This window comes from Vigna angularis, chromosome 2 (assembly GCF_016808095.1).
Source record: "Vigna angularis cultivar LongXiaoDou No.4 chromosome 2, ASM1680809v1, whole genome shotgun sequence".
Lineage (NCBI taxonomy): Eukaryota > Viridiplantae > Streptophyta > Magnoliopsida > Fabales > Fabaceae > Vigna > Vigna angularis.
Window position 1 is genome coordinate 24,405,432 of NC_068971.1, and position 23,213 is coordinate 24,428,644.

The window sequence follows — 23,213 nt, forward strand, 5'->3', positions numbered from 1 at the left end:
TTCTCTACGACTTCGATTTATCTCAAAATCGATGTCATAAGGCTTTTAAAAAGTGGCCATTTTATTTTATTTATTATCTTATCACAATATATGGCATCAATTGTTCTTGAAACCAATGCCATAAAGGTTTTATGCTTTGGTTATAGCGTGAAACGAAACCTAAAATTTGAATTAAATTTCAAAATTGTCACTAAAGATATTACTTTTTTTTATGACTTTAGGCAGCGATTTATAGTAGAATCGAGACCATATGCCTTTTATTGCTTTGGTTTTCTAAAGAACTGATGTCGTATGTGTTCTTAGAGTTAAAAAAAAAAAGACAGAGCATTGAACATTTTTCTTCTTCGTTCTCCTTTGCATTTTCGAAAACCAGCGTCGCTGCTCCTTAAATGTTGCTTCATTTTGTTGTCTAACATTATGGTTAGTGTCTCCATAATCGTTGTGAGTGCTCTTCACCCATTCTCACCGGTTCGAATTTGTCTCGAACCTCTTCTTTCCTTCGTCAATTCAATTCTCTGTCATTAGATGTGAGTTTTGGTTGCTTCATTCGTGACTCTTTTAGGCGTTTTGGAGTTTGTTTTGGTTTTCTAAAACTAATATGTTGTTTGTATTTTTGTCTGGGTTATGTTTTTGCGTGGTGGGATTTTCTACCGTTCCAAATGCGAGTTATCCATTATTGTTTGTCGTTCACGCTTCCAGGTTCTTATTATCATGTTTAATAGGAACATATAATTTTATAGTAAGTTATCATTTTTTGTATGTTGGATATGTGATTACTTAAATGCTTAATTATATTGTTGTATTGAATTCGTTTTACTTTCCCATTTGAGATTCAATACAAAAATTATTTATTATCTCCATTTTTTTAAAAAAACGTACTTTTTAAAAATGAATAGAGAGGAGATGATAATAATAATTTAGAATTATTGAATCTTTAATTGTTTGGTTGGACAATTTAATTAAAGTAATAATTTTTTCATAGTTTATTAACACATAAATTTTAATATACATATCTTAAATTTCATGAATATTTGCAACTGTGTTTTGTATTGATCTTCAGGTGCATATTTGATCGCGGTTTATAATCACTTTCATTTCGTGTAACCTGAAGACCAATGCGAAATGCTGGCAAAATTTTGTGAAATATTAGATATGTTGTTTAAAATTTATATGTTCAATACACTAGAAAAAGTAAATCTTCTTAAATGGGATAGGGTCAAACCTTGAATACAAAAGCAATGAAAGTGATCATTCAGGATTACAGAAATTTTGTGTAAACAATTTCATTATATATACGTATGGATCGAGATTGAATTAATTCACCATGCATGAGTGTTGAGTACGAGAAGTAGAAGAATTTATAGAATTTACACAATGTAATGAGGGTAGAAGTGATTGTGAAGTCAGGTTTAGATGTCTTTATGTCAACTGTTTGAATGAGACAAAGTTAAACGCAACCAAAATTAGGGAACATCTTATCTATGATGGTTTCCTTTGAAATTATACAACATGGATATGCCACTACGAATTAATAGACTTTTCGATTGTCTCCCAAACTAAAAATGTATTTGATTCCACTCTTACATCAAATATATTCTAAAATTTACAATAATGCTTTCAAAATTATATTTTGGAACATCCTTTCTAGACGAAAACAAACTTACAATAACATTTTCTAAATTATATCGTCTAAACGAACAATATTTTATAAACAACGTCTTAGGAAAAAATATATGTCTATTTCAATGCTAATAAACACACTAAAGCTTAAAAGATATTCAAACAATTTTAATCAAGCAAGCATCTTACGAAATGTATCGTTTAAGGAAAGGCTGCTAAACGCTATAAATCACAAACATCTTTTGAATATAAGTATCAAATGTTTTATACCGTCTGATAACTATATGTCAAATGCTTTGATAAACGATGCATTTATTAATGAGTTGACAAATGATAGAATGCCTTGAACATGGAATACAACTTAACGTTTATTAACGTTTAAAACATGTAATGACTTTATAATGCATGTACAATAAAGTGTTTTAATGCTTGTATACGTTGTTTTTGATATTTGTGTAGATAATAAAAGTACAAAGACTTTATTAGAATAACTACACACAAGATAAAGAAGTTAGAAATATGAAGAACATTTTTGGGAATGTTTCCCTTAAAGACCTCTCCTCTGACACATCATACAAGTTATGTGTTGATAAAAGCTATGACAAAGTATTGTACCTCTGCAAAGTAGACCTAAGGCTAACTTCTCAGCTAAAAATGCCACCAACTCTATATGAAATCAACACCCTCTATCTAACAGACATATCTCAATGAAAGCTATAAATAGATAAACGCATGAGGAGAACATAAGAAGAATACCATAGTGAACTTTTGAACACTCATACAAGCTTGTTGTTACTCTGTCCATATATCTTGTTAAATTTCATTGTATTGACCCCTCTCTAAGAGTTATTAATCTGTATTTGTACTCATAACACTAATTGTATTGGATATTTTGAAGAAAATTAAAAAACTTGGTGTTTAACTGAGTTAAGTTAGTGAGTCTAACTGTTGTCTTGGGTTGATACCATAAGTAGTTAGAATACTTGTATACTAGGAGTGATTAAACTCGGACTAGTCATGTTGACTATGTGAACCAGAAGTGTTACGAATAATCATTGTAAACCTAGAGAGATAAATTTGTGTAATCTTCTTAAAGATTAGTGAAAGCTCTTAAGAGGTCTCAAAGAGGAACTAGATGTAGCTCAGGTTTAGTAAACTAGCATAAAATTCGTGTGTTATTATTTTGCTCTTTGAAAAGTTTTCCTCAAAGCTTTTTATAAACACTAGCTAATGAACAAATCTTCTGACAGTGAATCTCTTGAAACCTTATGAGACATTATTTACAGAAAGTTTTAAAACACTATTCAACCTCTCTTTTAGTGTTTTCTTGTGATTTCATTGGAGTGTTTATGTTTTATACAGAAGCCTGACTTTTGTTGTTGAATAGACTTGAAGTGGAAGGAGGCTCTTAGAAGATATTTTAGAATTTCTAAATGTATTACCTATGCACGGGTGAGCATAGAAAAAAAGCTTATTGACAAAAGAGATATTTTTTATGTGTTAGTGAACAATCAAAAGCGTACAAATCATATTATTCTATTATAAAAAAATTGTTATTAGTCATGATGTAGTATTTAAGCATCAATTTTGGAATTACAATATAGAAAAAGTTGAACAACAAGTATAAACTAATTTTGATAGAGATAATGATATTGATGTAGAAAGCTACAGTTGGAGAGGGGAGGAAGAGGAGAGGAACCACCAATAATGCAAACCAACTAAACCAATATATATTAAATTTTTAAATTTTATATAAAGTATTTAATGTTTAGTTATATTACCTAATCACTTATTGAGATCATAACAAGTTAAAATGGTAATTCTAGAATACCAAACAAAATTTTTCAAAGAAAATACTCATTTTATTTATTTTATTAAAACAATTATATTTTAAAAATTTGAGACAATGAAAATGATCAAGATTTAGATTGATATTTTGAAAAACTTTATCAAATAAACACAACACTAATAGAATACAATAATTCGATCGACATAAAATATGGAAATCATTAATACATTAATATCAAATTTCCTATTATTCAATCAAATTCAAAGACAATACATCAATTTCTGACTAATCAAAGTTTGAATGCGAAGTTGGTATGCAAACTTTTTTTTTATTTTCATACGTTGAAAATTAAGTTATTTGTTACAGCAGCACACGATAATAACAGGAGCCCATGCTACACATGAACCTGATCTGAAACCCTTCCTAGCACAGTTCAGAGAACACTGTACCCTTTCACATTTGCCTTTTTCGCAGCTTTGTCCTGGGAGGCCCCAATCTTCTGCTAACCCTGTAATTAATCACCACAAATATAAAAAAAAAAGGAAAAAAAAAATCACTTTTAACTTCAATTCTAGATTGAAAATGTGGCATAAGAGATGAAAAGCCTATTTCTCTTTACCTGAAGAAAAAAGCAAAGCAAGGCATAAAAGCCCCAAAAGAAAAGTTTGGTTTATGCGAAAAGCCATTATGCAGAATTTTTGTCACTACAGATGCTTTGTTAGAAGACTGATGTGAAGACTTCAAAGGATTCAATGGAGATATATAGTGCCTCTACAACAAAATGCATAAAATTAATATATATTTTATTTACATAAATATGTAAAATTAAAAATAATAAATAAGTATTAAATGTTAATTCTAATTTAATAGTATAATAACAAAATACGTCATTACAGTGTTTCCGCTTGTATTTATTAGAAGTTTAACCTTTAGCGTATCAATAAAAGCTTTATTTTTTACGGTTTTATTTAATAGCTTTTATTTTAATTGATGAAAAATGTTTTAAAAACAATAAATAACGCTTATAACATTTAATAAGCTAACTCTTCCTACATACCCATGAATTTCTTTTTTATGTTTTCTTCAATCTTCAAAATGTATTCCAAAATTTAGGTATCATTTTAGGTCGAGAGAGTGTGTGTCGGCAAAAAAAAATCTAACACTTAAGTTAGGGGTGTTTTGACATCGAAATTAATAAATTTTACAACAATAAACACATAATTAAGTATCTTGTAAATGATGTTATTTATAATAAATTTATGAGTTCTTGCTTTGTTGAGTAGGCCACATAGATAATTATTATAATTAGCATGCTTAATCATATGCTAATATGTTTAAGTTTTTAATATTTACTAACTTAATCCTTATTATTACTGTGATGAGATCGATGTGATCCCAATCAGGTGTTCATTACTGTCCAAGATAATCTTAGGTAAGTGAAGCTAAAATCATCTCATCTCATCTCAGTCATATAGAATTAAAAGCTTAGGTATACAGAACAAGATAGTCTTGATATATATAAAAGGAAAACATATTTTGATCATTATATGTGTCGAGATGATGTCAAGCAAACCTGAGATAATCTCACTTATTATGGACCAAAACGATATCAAGTAAATTTGATTTAATTATAAGTAAATAGACTAATTAAGATAATCTTAAATACATATAACACATTAGTTTCCTCACTCGATATAATCCAAATAAGAATATTAAATGTTGAGATATTTTAAATTTCATTTTTTTATGGTCACTTTATAATAGCCCTAAGAAGCTATCGGACTGTTATGTTGTCAAAGTGAAACGTTACCTGGAGAAGGGCAAGGTGAGAATCCATGTTCATTGATGTGAGAAGATCTAATAGTTGAATATGAAGGCGCTGAAGATAAAAAGACACCCTTCTTGTTTATAAAAGAGACGTCATTTTAACACATAGAAGCCATCTATTTCTTCCTCTAAGTATATATCATTTATTCTCATTTTGTTTAGCATTTCTAGTTAACTTATAAGTATGTTTATTAACAACTAATAAAAATGTGTGAATGTATGTATGCGCTACATGTTGACTGCATACACAGACATGGAAAATATTTTTTTGACACATGCATTACTTGATAACCCCACTTTTAGGGTTATTTTGGTTATTAAAAAAGTTAATTTGTGTAAAGAAATTCAAAGATATAATAGTAGATGTAAAGTGTGTATAAAACTTCGTTGGGTGTCAAAATAATACTACCCTTCACACATTACTAATTAATGTGGAATCAATGCAATTTTCATGAAATATTAAAATTTTAATATTTTTAAATTTAAACTTTTTCGCATAAAAATGTTTGGTTTATATAGATATAAGTTTATATAATTTATGTAAGGACCGGCATTTTAGGAATGGTGGGGACACGGTGGTTACCCACCTTTTTCATTATTGGGGTACAATTATTGGAGGTGCTGATTGCAGGGGGCTTAGCAAGGTGGGGGGAGGTTTTCATTATGGGCATGTGAGAGGGAGAGAGAGAGAGCAGCAGAGGGAGGGAACTCTTCTCCCGTTTCCAGTCGTTCAAAGAGCCCCCAAGGAAGCAGTACCAACTTTAGAAATATGCTGAGGAGGATCTGGGGTTGGGTTTCTTGTGAGAGTGAAGTTGTTGCAGCAAAATTTGGGAGAAGAAGTGGAGAAATATTGAAGATGCAAGGAGATCTTGATTTGCTCGTCTGAAGGAAGATAGATCCTTAATTTTACAAAGAAAGTCTTCAAGAGGTAAGGAGACACTAGTACAAAATAGACTTTTTATAGCGTGTATTTATACCTGTTCAATTTCATCCGGTGTAAAAAATGATGCGGTGGCAAAATGGTAAATAAAAAGAACTTTTTTACATCAATTACTCTAAAAATAGGTATAAAAAATAACATAGTGACAATATCGTAATAAATAATAAATAATTCTACACCGGTTACATTCAGAACCAGTGTAGAAAATAATTTTTATACCTATTTTACTTCAAACCGGTGTGAAATATTAAATGTACCCACTCTTATTCCTATTCCCGCTTCACTCTGCGCGCATCTTCTTTTCTTCTCTTAGTTCTCTACATTTCTTCATCTTTGCTTCACATCTTCTCCTAGTTCTCTCTGGCACGCGCGTGATTCTCCTCCACAAGCTCCTTTGCATTGAGGGCAAAGTTCAAAACCTCCAATGCCGCGACTCTTCTCAATCGACTGCTCGTTAAAACTCTCGTGTTCTTGGACCGCGACTCCTCTATAAGGTTAGATCCTCTCTTTTGCTATGTTTGGGCGATTAGGGTTCCGCGCAACACAAGAATGAAATTTAATGTGTGCATATGCTCTGTTTTGTTATATCTAGCAATATACCTACTCCAAAGTACCTTAGTTTATTTGCTTTGGGAGCTGGGAGCATTATTTTGTTTCCTTATCGTCAATCTTGCTTCTGACTAAGATCTGGGCACTGTAGGAAGCTTTCCTTATTTTTTGAACTTGAAGAATATGAAAATATGACCTGCATTTTCACTTCTTAAGATCTTTTCAGATTGTGTAAAATGAAATTGTATACACAATTTCATTTAAGGGTCAGAAGATAGGATTTTATGCATACCAGCGTGAGAATCGGAAGTTTATATCAACAATTTCAGATGGTCTAAAGGTTCTTGATCTTTGCTGCTATAGTGGTAGTTTTGCTCTAAATGCCGTGGGTGGAGGTGCTTTAAATGTCACAGGTGGTTATATATTTTTAGTTCTCATTTTTTTTTCTAATAATTATCACTACTTAAAATTGACATTATAATGTTGTTGATACTTTTGCTGTTTTCCTGTCTCATGATTGAAATTTGGAAAGGAATGATGCATACACCTTACCATCCTTGAGCTAGTGATGTTAATCCAAACTTGAAACTAAACTTATAACATTTATTGCTAAATTTTAATAGTTAAACCTATTAATAGTTAATCATTAATCAAGCCAGAGTCTTCCAAATGTGTAACTTTTGCTATTACTGCTTCATCCTTTATAATTAATGTGATATGTTGGAGCAAGTGAAGATTTGCTCAAGAACAGGACTTATGGTGCCTATTGAAAATGATGCAGAAAAGTTGGAGTTGAAACATAATTCTGTCAAGCAATATCTTGTTAAGTGGAAGGGACTCTCATATTTGCACTGCACATGGTAAATTCAATGATTATTTTGTTATTTCATAACTTTATATTCCTTTCTTTGAATCTTGCAGTCTTGTTCTCTATTATTGTATCAATGCAATTATTATTTTGAATACATGTTCATTAATTTTTCTTTCAAAACTGCATGTTGATTTTTTATTTGATCTTAATTTATTTACTTGTGCAGCCTTTTTATTTGATCTTAATTTATTTTATCGAAAGGTATAAGCAGCGTTCTCTGCCCATTATTTTCAAGGTTTTACTTTAATCTTATTATAGATGATACTACTTTCAACCTGACGCTTCAAATGTGTAACTTTTGAAACATGTTTCAGTTTTATAAATTTAAGAGTCAAAATTTAAAATAATTTAAATATTTTTTTCTTTTTTTCATTTTTTAAAATATTTTTTAAGAACAAAACTGTGATTAAAAACATATTTCTATACATACTTCTGTGGAACTAAGCCTTCTACACAACATAATATTATTTGAAATATTTTATATATCATTTGTGCATTATTTTCTAATTGACGTAAAAGTATTCTTCTCCAGTACCAAAAGAAAAAATAGTTTTAATTGTGTACCATAATGACGGTTGGATATCTAATCTTGAATATTTGAATAACATGACAACATTATATTTTAGAACTTTGGTTAGTTTCTGTCAATTGTTGTCGCAAAACCCTTCTCTGAATAGAGGTCTTTTCTTCCCATCTATTGTGTTTCTAACTTTTCTGGCAAAATTAAAAGATGAAAACAAATTTTTCTGATGTATCTGAGCCAAGGGATGTTACTGAAGATTTCCAGTCTGATCTCTTTCCAATGCTTCGTTATGTGACAGTTGTGTAGTGGAGTTGATGAAAAGGCAAATGAAGCGTGCTCCACAGTTGCTTTCCAGGCATTGCTTTGTCATTTGGTGGAATGATCTTTGTCCTGTCTACTGCACTGCTGGTATGTCAGGTTAGAAATGCAAGCAAACTCAATACTTAATACTATATTATATTAGTATATGAGCTTGATAATTTCAGGAAAAGAAAATTGCTACCGGGTTTCCTTTTGATATTATCTATGTTTTTTTTTCTTTTTCAGGCTCTTCTATCTGGATGTTCTCTAGGAGGTTTAGCTACCATTATACATTGTGATGAATTTCGGGAATTGTTTCCTAGAACCATAAGAGTAAAATGCCTGAGTATAGGTATTCTTTTAGAGCCTAATGTGCATGTTTCTGGAAGTAGTATTCTTTTAGAGCCTAATGTGCCTTTGACAAGTGATTTCTATTATATGATACTTAAACATTGATACGACCTCTGTTACTATTGTATTGTTCTCAAAAGAATGTTATAAAAGATGTTGAAAAGGTCCACAGAGAAAGCTAGTAAGAGAGAAAGCTAGTAAACATCAAAGTTAAATTCTTGATTGATTTTGATTCACCTTATGAATGAGTAGGTTAATCAGTGTGTTATTGGGGCTGAAGGGGTTCTTTTTATAGGATTTCACTTGGACTCCCAGTGAAATTGAATCTCAGTGTGGAAGTTAATAACCTCGTTTATATACACGTCTTGAGTTTTGAGCCAATTCTCCCCCACAAATAATGATTCTCCGCTTCTTCTTTTTCTTTTTTAAATTTAATTGTAATGGGGTTTACTGTTTTAATTATTTTATTTTTCCCTTGCAGTGACATTGTGTCTAATAATCCTAAAAACGTCTTCTACTTAGCTTTTCTTATATGGAAGAACTTAAAAGATGAAATTATATTTAATTTATAAGCTTTGTTATGCCTAGTGTCAAGAGTTTTGTTCTTTGTTATGAAATTATATGACTTTATATTTGCGAGTTATAAGTCAAAGAAAACATTTCATTGGCAAAGAAAATATTTAATGTTTTACTTGACTTAAATTATTCAATGTGTAGATATTTGATGACACATCTCTAATGGAGCAACATGTCAATAACGATGTTCGGAGGCAGTGGGCTGCATTTTTTAACCATTTGTAAATGATTAAATGTTTCGATATTACATTTTGAGTTAAGTAACTATTTTATATGTAACGATGTTAAGTAACTATGTTATGTAAATATATATTTAGAAATTTTGTTAGGTAAGTATTATATTTTGATGTGTTAATAGAAATGATATTGATTATTTTGTTTAATATTGATTATTTAGACTGTATTATGTAATTGAATTTTAGGCACGTCTAGATATGGATAATAGTACAAACAAATCCAACATTTTTTAAAAAAAAGTCATTTTTTATACCGGTTAAAACCAAAACAAGTATAAAGAGCCTTGCATTTTTTACACCGGTTATAACATCACAAGGTATAAAAGTAAGATTCTTTTATACCTATTCTATGACTAGCAGGTGTAAAAGTGATATCATTTTATACTTGTTTCAAGAATGTTAGGTATAAATAACATATTTTTACACCTGACGTGTAAGGGGTGTAAAAAAGTGAAAACATTCTATAAAAAGTATATTTTAACAGGTACAAAAAGTGTATTTTACACTAGTGGGAGTTTGATTTATTTCATTGATTGTTGAGATATTTTGAATTGCTGCAAATCTGGGCAAAAGCTGGAATGAAAAGGGGGTTTCTGGGTTTTCTGGAGATTCTGCAGAATTTCTGCAAAACGCACGTACGTCCAATTTTGGTGAGTTGAAATTGGACGTTCGTTCCAACAGTGCTCGACCAAATAGTGGTCGTCCAATTTCTAAACGTTCGGTAATTATTCTGAGCGTCCGCCCGAATCAGCCAACTTTGAACGTTCGTCCATTTGGTGCTCGATCGGTTATTGGTCGGCCAAAATATCTTGAACGTTCGGTTTATCTCGAACGTTCGGTCCTAAGAATTGGTAGTTTCAATTTAATGTTCGGTTTCGTATTAGGTGAGCGTTAGCGTTCGTCCTTCATTGTGAGAGTAGCGTTCGGTCTTAGCAGATTGATGATTTTGAGCGTTCGTATTAGTGGCGTTCGGTTTTTGATGTTATTTGTCCTCAGGTAACGAGCGCCCATAAGTAACTTGTGAATGTGATGGTAAATGTTCTCAGGTGTTCTCAGGTACTGAGCGTCCATAGGTAGTAGCGAGCGTTAATACTAGTGGCGTTCGGTTTTGACGTTATTGTTCTTAGGGAGCGAGCGTCATTAGGTAACTTTTGATATTGATGATAGTTGTTCTCACGTATCTAGTGTCCGGTCTTAAATTGGTATCCTGAGGTTTAATTGGAATGCGTTCGGTCTTTCCTTGGTGTTCTTAGGTTGGGATCTTAAGCGGTCGGTCTTGGTGTATTAGTGGTTGTAGCGTTCGACCTCCATCTGACATTCTTAGGTTTGAATCATGAATGTTCGGTTCTGATGTATCAGTGTACGTTCGGTCTTGATACATCTTAGTGACTGTTAGCGTTCGATCTTGATGATATTTATTCTAAGTTAGTGATCGTTCTTAACGAACGTCCAGTCTCGATGATGCTGGTCGTCAGATAGTGTTCGACATGGGCAGCGTTCGGTCTTGATGAGGTTTGAACTTTGAACGTTCGTCCAAACAGTGAGGTGTTAATGCTCAATCTTCGCGTTCGTTCATATAGCGTTCGGTCTAATAACTTTTGGGGTTTTAGTGTTGAGCCTAAGAGATCGATCTTAACGTTCGTTTGTGTAGTATCCTTGTTAGCGAGGTGTTCAGTTTAGCGTTCGTCCGACTAGTGTTTAATTGATTATGGTGTTCAGTTTTGATCGTTCGGCCTAGGATGGTTTGATCTGACAGTGTTCGGCTGAGTTTTAGCGTTCGGCTCAGTACATGATCTCTAGCGTTCGTCCAAATAGTATTCAACCAATTAGCGTTCTTCAGATAGCGTTCGGTCAGATGTCGTTCGTTCAAATAGTGATCAGTATAGAACGTTCGACTAAATTGGGTTAGATCTCATAGCGTCCGTCCAGGTAACGTTCGGTAAGTAGCGTTCGGTCATTAGTGTTGTCCTGTAGGGTTAGTCCAGTAGCGTTCGGCCATTAGCGTTCGTCCTGTAGCGTTCGTTCAGTTGATTTCGGTGAATAGTACTCGTTCAAATATATTCTACGAACAAAGTTAGATTTTGAATTTGAATGGAATTATGTGTATAAAGGTTGGAATATATGTTGTAATGTGAAATGTGTGAATGCATGAGATGTGATAATAAATGTAATGAATGCATTTCATGATGTTGATATTTGCTCATGATATGAGTATTGTGGAGAGGTTTTGTAATTGTATAATGTGAATTGAGGAATATGAGTATGGTATGAATCTCATGGAGAGATTCTGAAATGTTATGGTATTAGTGTATGTGTTGATGTTGAGGGTCCCGTAGTTGGAGGTTATCCTGATACTCTAATAATTCATCCAGTCTCAAGTAGAGAAGGATGAATTATGTGGTGAGAGGAGCAGGAGGTCCTGGTCTATGTGCCGGCTTTGGACATGGTGAGGGGACTAACCTTGTGAATGGTATGGAGTAATTTGGAAGCATATTTATAAGAAAAATTTGAAGTCATCACAAGTGAATAACCTCCCGTGACCGCTCATCAGCGTATCATCCAAATGAGTGTCTATTAGGAATTGTGGTAGGATGGTATATGAGGATGTCTGACATAAATATTTATAATGTTTATATCATAGCAATTATGCATGTTTTATAAATGATGTATTGCATGTTAGCTCACCCTTACTTGTTTGTGCATGTATCGGAAAAACCATATTTTTGCGATGATCGTATAACGTATTTGTTATACGGGAGCAGATGAAGAATCATCACGTGATCCTGTGCAGATGAAAGAAGAGATGGAGGAATAAATTAGAAAGATTCAATGTTATATATATTTTCAGTTAAATCTGAACATAAAATATATGTATAGAGTTAAGAGTGAGATTTTAGAGTGTTATCGTAAATGTATTATTATTATATTTTTTAAATGTTGGATTTTTGAGGGTGAATTTTTGGGATGTTACATTAATGGTATTAGAGCAGTTCATCCTTAGGATGACCTCTGTGTTGTGGGTTTGCCGTGTCTTCTCTGTGAAGAATTGAGTGTAAATGGTATGGTTTACCATTTCCTCCGCGTTTATATAGTAAGGTGTGTATCTAACTAGATGTTTTGAGAACAGAAAACGTCTTGATAAGAGCAATGAGGGTGCACACTCATGACTTTTACCATAGATGATTTTCCTTTCTTAAATCTGAAAGTTAGAGATAAGAAAGAGTTAGAATTTTAGTGTTGTTTCCTGTAATAATTGTTGTCTTGTTCTTGCTTTTGTGGTAGTGTAGTACTCTATCGTAGTAGAGGAATGCATATTTAAGGACAACTTGAGTTGTATACCTTTATTGGAATTGGGTTAAGCCTTTGAGACAAGTTCTTGCTTCGAAGATAGGAGTTGGAGGACTAAAAGTTAAGCTTCGGAGGACGAATGAAGATATTGGAGTTTAGGAGTAATGTTAGGAGTGAAGAGAATTTCAAGAAAACAAAGTCAGAAGATCTTATATCGATCGAGAGAAGTTCAGAGGTTAGATTTGGAGAAGCTTTGGATAAGCATGGTTGTAGCAAGTTTTGAGAAATGAGTTGGGTTTAGAATATCAGTAACGACAACGGTCAGAAGAAAGGGAGGTATTGGTGAGAAACGGAGTGACGCTGTGAGAGTTTGGTTACATTAATCTAAGTATCAGTGATGGTTGGAATCTGAACAAGAAAGTGATGGATGACCTAAAGTTTAAGTCACTACAAGAAATAATGAAATTACATACGGAAAATTATATACGGATGTAAATCCGTATATAAATGAAGTATTATATACGGAATTTATGTACGGATACCAGAAAAGGCTTTATATACGGATATTATATACGGATATTTATATACGGAATTTTCTGTATATAAATTCTGTATATAAAGTTTGCACGTGGTGGCGGTTGTTAACTGCGGATATTATATACGGATGTGGGAAATTATTTTTAAAAGTTTTTTTTCTGATTAATTGGATGCTGGAGCTGCATATCACACTCTGAGGAAGCATTTCCCCTTTCTCGAACCCTAGAACTCTTTTCTCTCTCTCGAACTCTCTTGCTCTCAAACCCTCTTCTCTGTGGAGTCATCTTCATCAATCTTTCATCAACCATTCATTCACCTCTCCTCTCCAACCCTAGTGTGCAACATCTCTTTCCTTCACAGAGGGTCGGGTAGTGAGAGTGCTTCTTTGTTCAGTGTGTGTGACCTATCGGAGTCCTGCTACCGTTGTGGATGGTCGTCCATTCCGCCATCATTCTCGGCCAGTGGTAAGTGTTCCCATCCTTCTCCATCTTTTTTCCCCATCTCTGGAATAAACTGAGTGAAATTTGTGATTAATGTCTCAAACCTCAGGAAAACTCCCAAACCCGCCTTGCACTGGCGAGAGCCTTAATAGGTCTCAAAGCCAGTCGTTCGAAAAAAAGTTCGTGCGTGAAACCCGCTGCTGAGGAGGTCGAGCACGTGGTAGCAGTAATGCTTCTCCCGTGAAGGTTAAAGAAAGTGCTTTGATTCCTAAAGGTGAGATTTTTAAAATGGTACATTCTAAAATTGTAAGACTATTGTTTATTTTGATGCATTTTTGTGTTTGGAATTGGTATTGGTTTGGGTTTTGAGATTTCCAGTGATATCATTTGGTGTTCCAGTAGTAGTTGTAATTACACCTTCATTCTGTGTTTACTGGTTTAGGTTCTTCCTGTATATATGTGATTAGTTTATAGGGTATAAAAATAGGGTTATGGATACTGAAGTGATGGATTTATTTATAAATAAAACATTATAGAATACATTGAAATATTTGGGAGAAGGGTTTTGGATGAATTTGGGAGAAGGGTTTTGGATGCATTTGTCTTTGTCTGGTGATTACTCTGTTATTTGTGTAATGAGTAATTGTAGAATTGCTGAACATAATGCAGTGAGTGTTACAATCAGATAACGTCCATTTCTTTTTGTTTCATACTTCGGTCTGGATCAATTGTGTGGTTTCGTGTTCAGGATTTTAGTAGTTTATAGTATATTAGGTGCAATTTCTATTGAAGGGTTTAGACAAAATCATCATATTCTCTGTTGTCATTAACTAGCATGGCTTTGCATTATACTATAACTGCTCTACGGCCATACCATTATCTCATAGCCTGCACCTTACGGTTATTTGGGTACACTAAATTTTTTATTTTTCTATTACTTCATTGATTTGACTAGAGAGATATATATCTTATGATTTTGGTGTTTGTGAAACATATCCACCAGCTTAGTAGATGAAGATGAAAATAAAAGTTAAATTGAGTTCTTTGAACAAGTGGCCATCTGCCTTCCGTGGGGATGTCCATGGGATTCTGTAGTGGAATGGGGGAAGAGAGAATACATGAATGAGGGAAGGTATCTGGGAGTGATGTTTGGGTAGGAGAGTAATGGTTCTGAGTGTTTGAGTGTGAGGGTGGTGTGAGAAAGGAGAAAGGGAGGGTTAGGATAGAGTAACGGGTATTGGAAGTTTAAGAAGAAAGGAATAGGGGAAGATATGTGGTGGCTTGGTGAACTCTGGGGTACAAGAGTGGGGCTTTCGGAACGGTGAAAGGTAGAGGTGAGAGTAGAGGTGTCTTCAATTTTATTGGGAGAGTAGTTAGTGGTGAGTTTTAGGTTCTGGTAGTTAAATGAAGAGTGATTAGAACATGGGAGAAGGTGTATGGGTTGGTAGTTAAAGAAAAAGAGGCTGGTTGGGATTGAGATGAAAGAACCTTGTGTGTTAGAATCTCAGCAAGGGTGGTTCTGTGTGAGTAAGGGAGAGCTTTGATATTTTGTTTTGTTAAAGGGAAGGAGGAAGTAATTGGGTAGAGGAAGAAAGTGGATAGAATAGACTCGAGTTTCGTGGAATAATAAAATTCATGTTTTGCATGGAGGAGAGAAGACACGTCCAAGAGCTTTTGAAGTAAAGAAGATTGGAAGCTTTATTCTTTTATTAAAAAAGGGTCAAAAGTATATTTGTGGTGTCTCTAATTGTGGAGAAAAGCAGAGATCTTAATTGAATTAGGTGCAGAGGTTAATGTACTTAAGTATTATATTATATTAATATATATATATATATATATATATATATATATAAAAGAAGGTGACGTAAGTTTATATATATATTTTTAATATAGTTATATATATGTATATTAACTTGGGGTTACGTTTGAGGGGAGGGGTTTTCTTATTTTGAAAAAGTTACGGGTTTGTTTTCTTTCAAAGTAAAAGTTTGTTTTGGAAATTCTTGTGAGCGCAATCAATTATCAAGTGATAGTCATTCCACATGTATGAACCTCTATCCATTAACCTTATTTCTTTTTTCTTGCAGCCAATGAAATCACGTAGTGCATCACCTTTAATTTCATTTTTAGTTAGTGAATGATTTCCATATTGGCCGTAGTAAGTTCATAGTTCAAATTATAATATGTTTCCTATTAATGAGAATTAATTTACTGCAACCAGCTCCCAAATTATGAATGATGTATGGGATAATCTGCAATTTTTGAAGTGAGTTACTGTATTGGTATAAAAAATAGCAGAGAAAAAACTTACCTTACTAGTAGTGTTTATTTTAAATGTTAATCATTTGATGTCATGAATTAACTTCTCTTTTTTGTTTTGTATAGTTATTCCTTGCTTGTTAACTGAAATAGATCCTTATAGCTCATGCTATATAATCTTATAATTTGTCTCACTTTTCTTTGAGGTTGCTTGATTTTTTTCTTCTATTCTTTAAGTTGTTGAAATAGATTTTGTTACCAAGAAGGAAAGCTTATAGTACCTGCATAACTGTGTAACAATTTGCTTCATGGTATTTTGTACTCAATGATTTTAGTCTTCTGGTTTCAACATCTTCTTTCTGTCTGATAGTGTATCATTTGGCATAAATCCAGATTCGTATAGATCATTATTCCATGCTGTTTATAGTTTTAGTTTAAGCATTTATCAAGACAAACATGCAAAAAGTTTACTCCTTGAACCCATTTGATATTTGTTTTCTGCTTTTGCAGATTTGCTTTATGTTTTCTCGAATCTGTCAAGGAATCTAAATTTCATTGAGCATACACACATTGCTGGTTGGAAATTCTAAGTTAAGCCATTATATACGGATTTATCCGTATATAATTTATATACAGAAATTATATACGGATAAATCCGTATATAATTTATATACGGATAAATCCGTATATAATTTATATACGGATAAATCCGTATATAATTTCCGTACATAAATTATATACGGATAAATCCGTATATAAACCTAGCTACGACGGTATTATATACGGATTTTTGCCCGTATGTAATCCGTATATAAACACGTATTATATACGGATTTTGGGTCTTATATACGGATTTTTGCTGTATATAATACACTTTTTTCTTGTAGTGAGTTAAGAAAGGAATAGGAAATTCTATAGTGAACTAAGGAGAATAAGTATCAAGAAAGGAAGTAGAAGGAGAAGATTTCAAGAGACAGTTAGATAAGGCAGAACATGAGGTCTTTGAAGAAGAATGAAGCATTAATAGGATCTTAGGATTAGGTGAAAATTTTGAAGGAGATGATCAAGTTTTATCAGCAAGTGGATGATTCAGAGTCAAGTTTAGTTGGATGTTTCAAGATTAGTAGTTCACGCAGAAGAAAGGTTTGATCATAGGCTAAGATGAAAGGTTTCAGATGATGAAGACAAAGGTAAGTCTCTGTAGATCGGTGTCTTGAAGCAAGACCTCCGGGGAGATGATAGTTACTTCTTAATGTTATCACCTATGGAAGCGACTCAAGTGTCAGATCTTGCGGCGCAGGAGAATCGGAGTGTAAGTCTCGCGGTTGTGAATGACCTCTTAGGTGTTTTCCTGAAGAAGTTTCTGGTTTACATCCTTTAAGTGAGCATGAAGATCACCTTAGGACAGTGGTTGAGGTTGAGAGTATGCAAGCCAGAAAGGATTTGTCAGTTCATGTGCAACCAGTAAGGATTGAGGACGAACTGTCAAACGAGTCAAGGTCATCTGGGATTGTATAAAAGGCAACTCTATCTCGAAGTTAAAGGATGATATGGGAGAAACCTACTTAGGCTTGTTCCGGTAGGCTTAATTTTCGAGGACGAAAATTTCTGTTATTGGGGAGAATGTAAGGACCGGCATTTTAGGAATGGTGGGGACATGGTGGTTACCCACCTTTTTCATTATTGGGGTACAATTATTGGAGGTGCTGATTGCAGGGGGCTTAGCAAGGTGGGGGGGAGGTTTTCACTATGGGCATGTGAGAGGGAGAGAGAGAGCAGCAGAGGGAGGGAACTCTCTCCCGTTTCCAGCCGTTCAAAGAGCCCCCAACGAAGCAGTACCAACTTCAGAAATATGCTGAGGAGGATCTGGGGTTGGGCTTCTTGTGAGAGTGAAGTTGTTGCAGCAAAATCTGGGAGAAGAAGTGGAGAAATATTGAAGATGCAAGGAGATCTTGATCTGCTTGTCTGGAGGAAGATAGATATTTAATTTTACAAAGAAAGTCTTCAAGAGGTAAGGGGAGTTTGATTTATTTCATTGATTGTTGAGATATTTTGAATTGCTGCAAATCTGGGCAAAAGCTGGAATAAAAAGGGGGTTTCTGGGTTTTCTGGGTTTTCTGGAGATTCTGCAGAACGCGCGTACGTCCAATTTTGGTGAGTTGAAATTGGACGTTCTTTCCAACAGTGCTCGACCAAATAGTGGTCGTCCAATTTCTGAACGTTCGGTAATTATTCTGAGCGTCCTCCCGAATCAGCCAACTTTGAACGTTCGTCCATTTGGTGCTCGATCGGTTATTGGTCGGCCAAAATATCTTGAATGTTCGGTTTATCTCGAACGTTCGGTCCTAAGAATTGGTGGTTTCAATTTAACGTTCGGTTTCGTATTAGGTGAGCGTTACCGTTCGTCCTTCATTGTGAGAGTAGCGTTCCATCTTAGCAGATTTATGATTTTGAGCGTTCGTATTAGTGGCGTTCGGTTTTTTATGTTATTTGTCCTCAGGTAACGAGCGCCCATAAGTAACTTGTGAATGTGATGGTAAATGTTCTCAGGTGTTCTCAGGTACTGAGCGTCCATAGGTAGTAGCGAGCGTTAATACTAGTGGCATTCGGTTTTGACGTTATTGTTCTCAGGGAGCGAGCGTCATTAGGTAACTTTTGATATTGATGATAGTTGTTCTCACGTATCTAGTGTCCGGTCTTAAATTGGTATCCTGAGGTTTAATTGGAATGCGTTCGGTCTTTCCTTGGTGTTCTTAGGTTGGGATCTTAAGCGGTCGGTCTTGGTGTATTAGTGGTTGTAGCGTTCGACCTCCATCTGACATTCTTAGGTTTGAATCATGAATGTTCGGTTCTGATGTATTAGTGTACGTTCGGTCTTGATACCTCTTAGTGACTGTTAGCGTTCGATCTTGATGATATTTATTCTAAGTTAGTGATCGTTCTTAACGAACGTCCAGTCTCGATGATGCTGGTCGTCAGATAGTGTTCGACATGGGCAACGTTCGGTCTTGATGAGGTTTGAACTTTGAACGTTCGTCCAAAATATGAGGTGTTAATGCTCAATCTTCGCATTCGTTCATATAGCGTTCGGTCTAATAAATTTTGGGGTTTTAGTGTTGAGCCTAAGAGATCGATCTTAACGTTCGTTTGTGTAGTATCCTTGTCAGCGAGGTGTTCAGTTTTAGCGTTCGTCCGACTAGTGTTTAATTGATTATGGTGTACAGTTTTGATCGTTCGGCCTAGGATGGTTTGATCTGACAGTGTTCGGCTGAGTTTTAGCGTTCGGCTCAGTACATGATCTCTAGCGTTCGTCCAAATAGTATTCAACCAATTAGCGTTCTTCAGATAGCGTTCGATAGATAGCATTCGGTCAGATGTCGTTCGTTCAAATAGTGATCAGTATAGAACGTTCGACTAAATTGGGTTAGATCTCATAGCGTCCGTCCAGGTAACGTTCGGTAAGTAGCGTTCGGTCATTAGTGTTGTCCTGTAGCGTTCGTCTAGTAGCGTTCGGCCATTAGCGTTCGTCCTATAGCGTTCGTTCAGTTGATTTCGGTGAATAGTACTCGTTCAAATGTATTCTACGAACAAAGTTAGATTTTGAATTTGAATGGAATTATGTGTATAAAGGTTGGAATATATGCTGTAATGTGAAATGTGTGAATGCATGATATGTGATAATAAATGTAATGAATGCATTTCATGATGTTGATATTTGCTCATGATATGAGTATTGTGGAGAGGTTTTGTAATTGTATAATGTGAATTGAGGAATATGAGTATGGTATGAATCTCATGGAGAGATTCTGAAATGTTATTTTATTAGTGTATGTGTTGATGTTGGGGGTCCCGTAGTTGGAGGTTATCCTGATACTCTAATAATTCATCCAGTCTCAAGTAGAGAAGGATGAATTATGTGGTGAGAGGAGCAGGAGGTCCTGGTCTATGTGCCGGCTTTGGACATGGTGAGGGGACTAACCTTGTGAATGGTATGGAGTAATTTGGAAGCATATTTATAAGAAAAATTTGAAGTCATCACAAGTGAATAACCTCCCGTGACCGCTCATCAGCGTATCATCCGGATGAGTGTCTATTAGGAATTGTGGTAGGATGGTATATGAGGATGTCTGACGTAAATATTTATAATGTTTATATCATAGCAATTATGCATGTTTTATAAATGATGTATTGCATGTTAGCTCACCCTTACTTGTTTGTGCATGTATCGGAAAAATCATATTTTTGCGATGATCGTATAACGTATTTGTTATACGGGAGCAGATGAAGAATCATCACGTGATCCTGTGCAGATGAAAGAAGAGATGGAGGAATAAATTAGAAAGATTCAATGTTATATATATTTTCAGTTAAATCTGAACATAAAATATATGTATAGAGTTAAGAGTGAGATTTTGGAGTGTTATCGTAAATGTATTATTATTATATTTTTTAAATGTTGGATTTTTTAGGATGAATTTTTGGAATGTTACAATTTATATATATATTTTTTAAAATTTATCAAAATTTAAAGAATTTTATTAATTTAATATTATTGTTTATTTTTAAATAGTTTGATGAAAAAATAGTCATAATTATGTGAATTTATAATTTAACATTTAAATAAAAATTAGATAAAATTATTGATAATATAAAATTTGATAAAAGTTACAATAATATTATAAGGCCACGAATTCATACCATGAGAGTGATACCTATCATGAACTTATTATAAAGTTTATCATAAAATATTAAATTAAGGATGAGTTATTATATAATCTTAACCATCATAAACTACATAAAATTTGTACATACATACATATTAGATCTCATCATATTCTCAATTACATACATAACAAATTGCACATATATATTGTCCCAAAGATGTATGTATTCTTCAACAACGCTGAATAATATAAAATAAAACATTATCAATTAGATCTTGCAATCTTGAGTCACCACCAACTAATAATATGCAAGACTTTCATATATTAAAGATGTTTCATAAGATATTAACACATAAAACATCAAAAACATCATCAATCCACACCTATCAACACCTATCAAGGTAGTTCATCCACCTATTACCAAGGTAGGTGTACACTTATTGCCATGACAGAAATAAACCTCCTTTAGTTTTTCATTACTTGATGTATTAATCTACATTACTAGAATATTAGTGAAATCAAAATATCTTCTTTAATTAATAAATTCACATGCTTCATATATTAAACCTTAAGGTCTAATACTATCTCAACCATTAGTGCAGAAAGGGCATTTAACGTCTGTTATTTTGACATTTTAACATCAGCTCGAGAATCGACGTCTTTGTGGGTGACGTTAATCAAACGTCGGACTCAAATAGGCCCGACGTCTTTATAGACGTCGATTACTACATGACCCCGACATCTAAAGAGCTCCATAGACGTCAGACATTGCATTAACCGACGTCTACTATAGCTCGTGTCTTTGGGTTGCGTAGTAACACCTTTTTCCTTTGCTAGTTTCGTCATAAAAAAGGTTGCGTCTTTTGGATCTCTTATGGCATTTCAACCAAAAACTGAATCTGGGTCCTTGCCTAGTTCCATTAAAACTGCCAATGAAAACGAACGATGACAATAGAACTAGGCAAGGACCGAAGTTCGATTTTGGGTTGAAACGCTATAAGACATCCAAAAGACGCAAACTTTTCCTACGAGAAAACTAGCAAAGGGAGAATGCGGTACAACGCTACCCAAAGACACAAGAAAAACTGCACCAAAACACAACAAAAACTCATTTTAATCGGTTCAAATGAAAGATAATCAACCAAAGACTAATATAATCCGAATAAAAGTACGTTTAAACAGTTCAAAAGAGACAAAAACGCACCTGGAAAAGCAACGCCGCGGAGAGAAAAGGCGAGAAGGAAGACGATGAAGTGCTCGTAACAGCGGGTTTGATGTCTGATTTAACAGCAAACTAGACGGCGGCTCCCCAGGTGAACCGGCGTCTATTCTGGCCTAGACGTTTAGGGCACTCATTAATATGACGTCCAAATCAACTTTTCATCAGGACATTTAAACGTCGAATGGCGTGATCCGACGTCTGTACAACGAAAAAAAAATAACTTTTCATCTACCTGTCAAACATATACACGTCCGTTAGGAGGGGCACCGACGTTTATAATTGAATATAGACATCGGAGTGGCGGGATTTGACGTCTCTAAGGCGGAAAAAATTGACTTTTCACCTACCTGTCAGACACTAAGATGTCTGTTAGGAGGGGCCCCGACGTCTATAGTATTATAGACGTCGGGCCCCTCCTAACAAACGTCTATATGCCCACTTATTTACGAAAATGCCACCGATCAATAATTTACTTTGATTATTTTGTAGTCTGACATTTACGAGGTATCATTAAAGCCCAATTCTGCACTAGTGAAATATCAATCAGAACACACCTACAAAGTGGTCACACACCTATGCGGGACCATACATCCATAAATAACCAACCACACACGCATATTTGTCTTACATTTTATATATATATATATATATATATATATATATATATATATATATATATATGTATGTCATATAATTATTTACATTAACATTGTCAATAATATAAGATCTCAACTAGCATGTCATACCATTCATTATGTGTTTCAATTAATAATATATTAATAATATGTTAAATAAATAAATAAAACACCATCATTTTAACAATGTGTCAATTGAGCAACTTTCTTTCACTAAAAGTATCTGGTAGCGGAAAAAGACTTTTTCGTAGAGATTAGAGTTGAATTTGTCCCTTATTACCGAAATGCCTATTTACATGTTTGAGAGCTCATTGCTTGCTTGAGTGTTCATAACATTTAAATGATATATTTGTTGGATTACTTTGAACAAAGCCCCATAAACATGAAACCCACTGTTTCACCACTTGAGCGATAACCCTTGCTTGAGCATCTTAACGTAATTGCATGATCTCTAAGAATTTAGATACCTTGCAACATTATCACACTTTGAAGTTAAACGACCAAATGTCACTTGAGCATTATCACTTTAAGATGAGAGAGAATTTCATTGGTTTCTCTCTCTCAAGTAGTTAACTTTTACTTGAGT

General features: G+C 34.0%; 2 long non-coding RNA genes across 2 annotated transcripts; one reads left to right on the forward strand and one right to left on the reverse strand.

The window, feature by feature from the left end:
• Positions 1-3,629: 3,629 nt before the first annotated feature.
• LOC128195610 (uncharacterized) lies at positions 3,630-4,174 on the reverse strand. Its single transcript, XR_008247292.1, has 2 exons — positions 4,029-4,174; positions 3,630-3,917 (listed from the first exon to the last, which is right to left on the reverse strand). It is a non-coding gene; the product is annotated as an uncharacterized LOC128195610 (long non-coding RNA).
• A 9,443-nt stretch (positions 4,175-13,617) lies between these two features.
• LOC128195615 (uncharacterized) lies at positions 13,618-16,692 on the forward strand. Its single transcript, XR_008247314.1, has 3 exons — positions 13,618-13,871; positions 13,957-14,121; positions 16,617-16,692. It is a non-coding gene; the product is annotated as an uncharacterized LOC128195615 (long non-coding RNA).
• Positions 16,693-23,213: the final 6,521 nt, after the last annotated feature.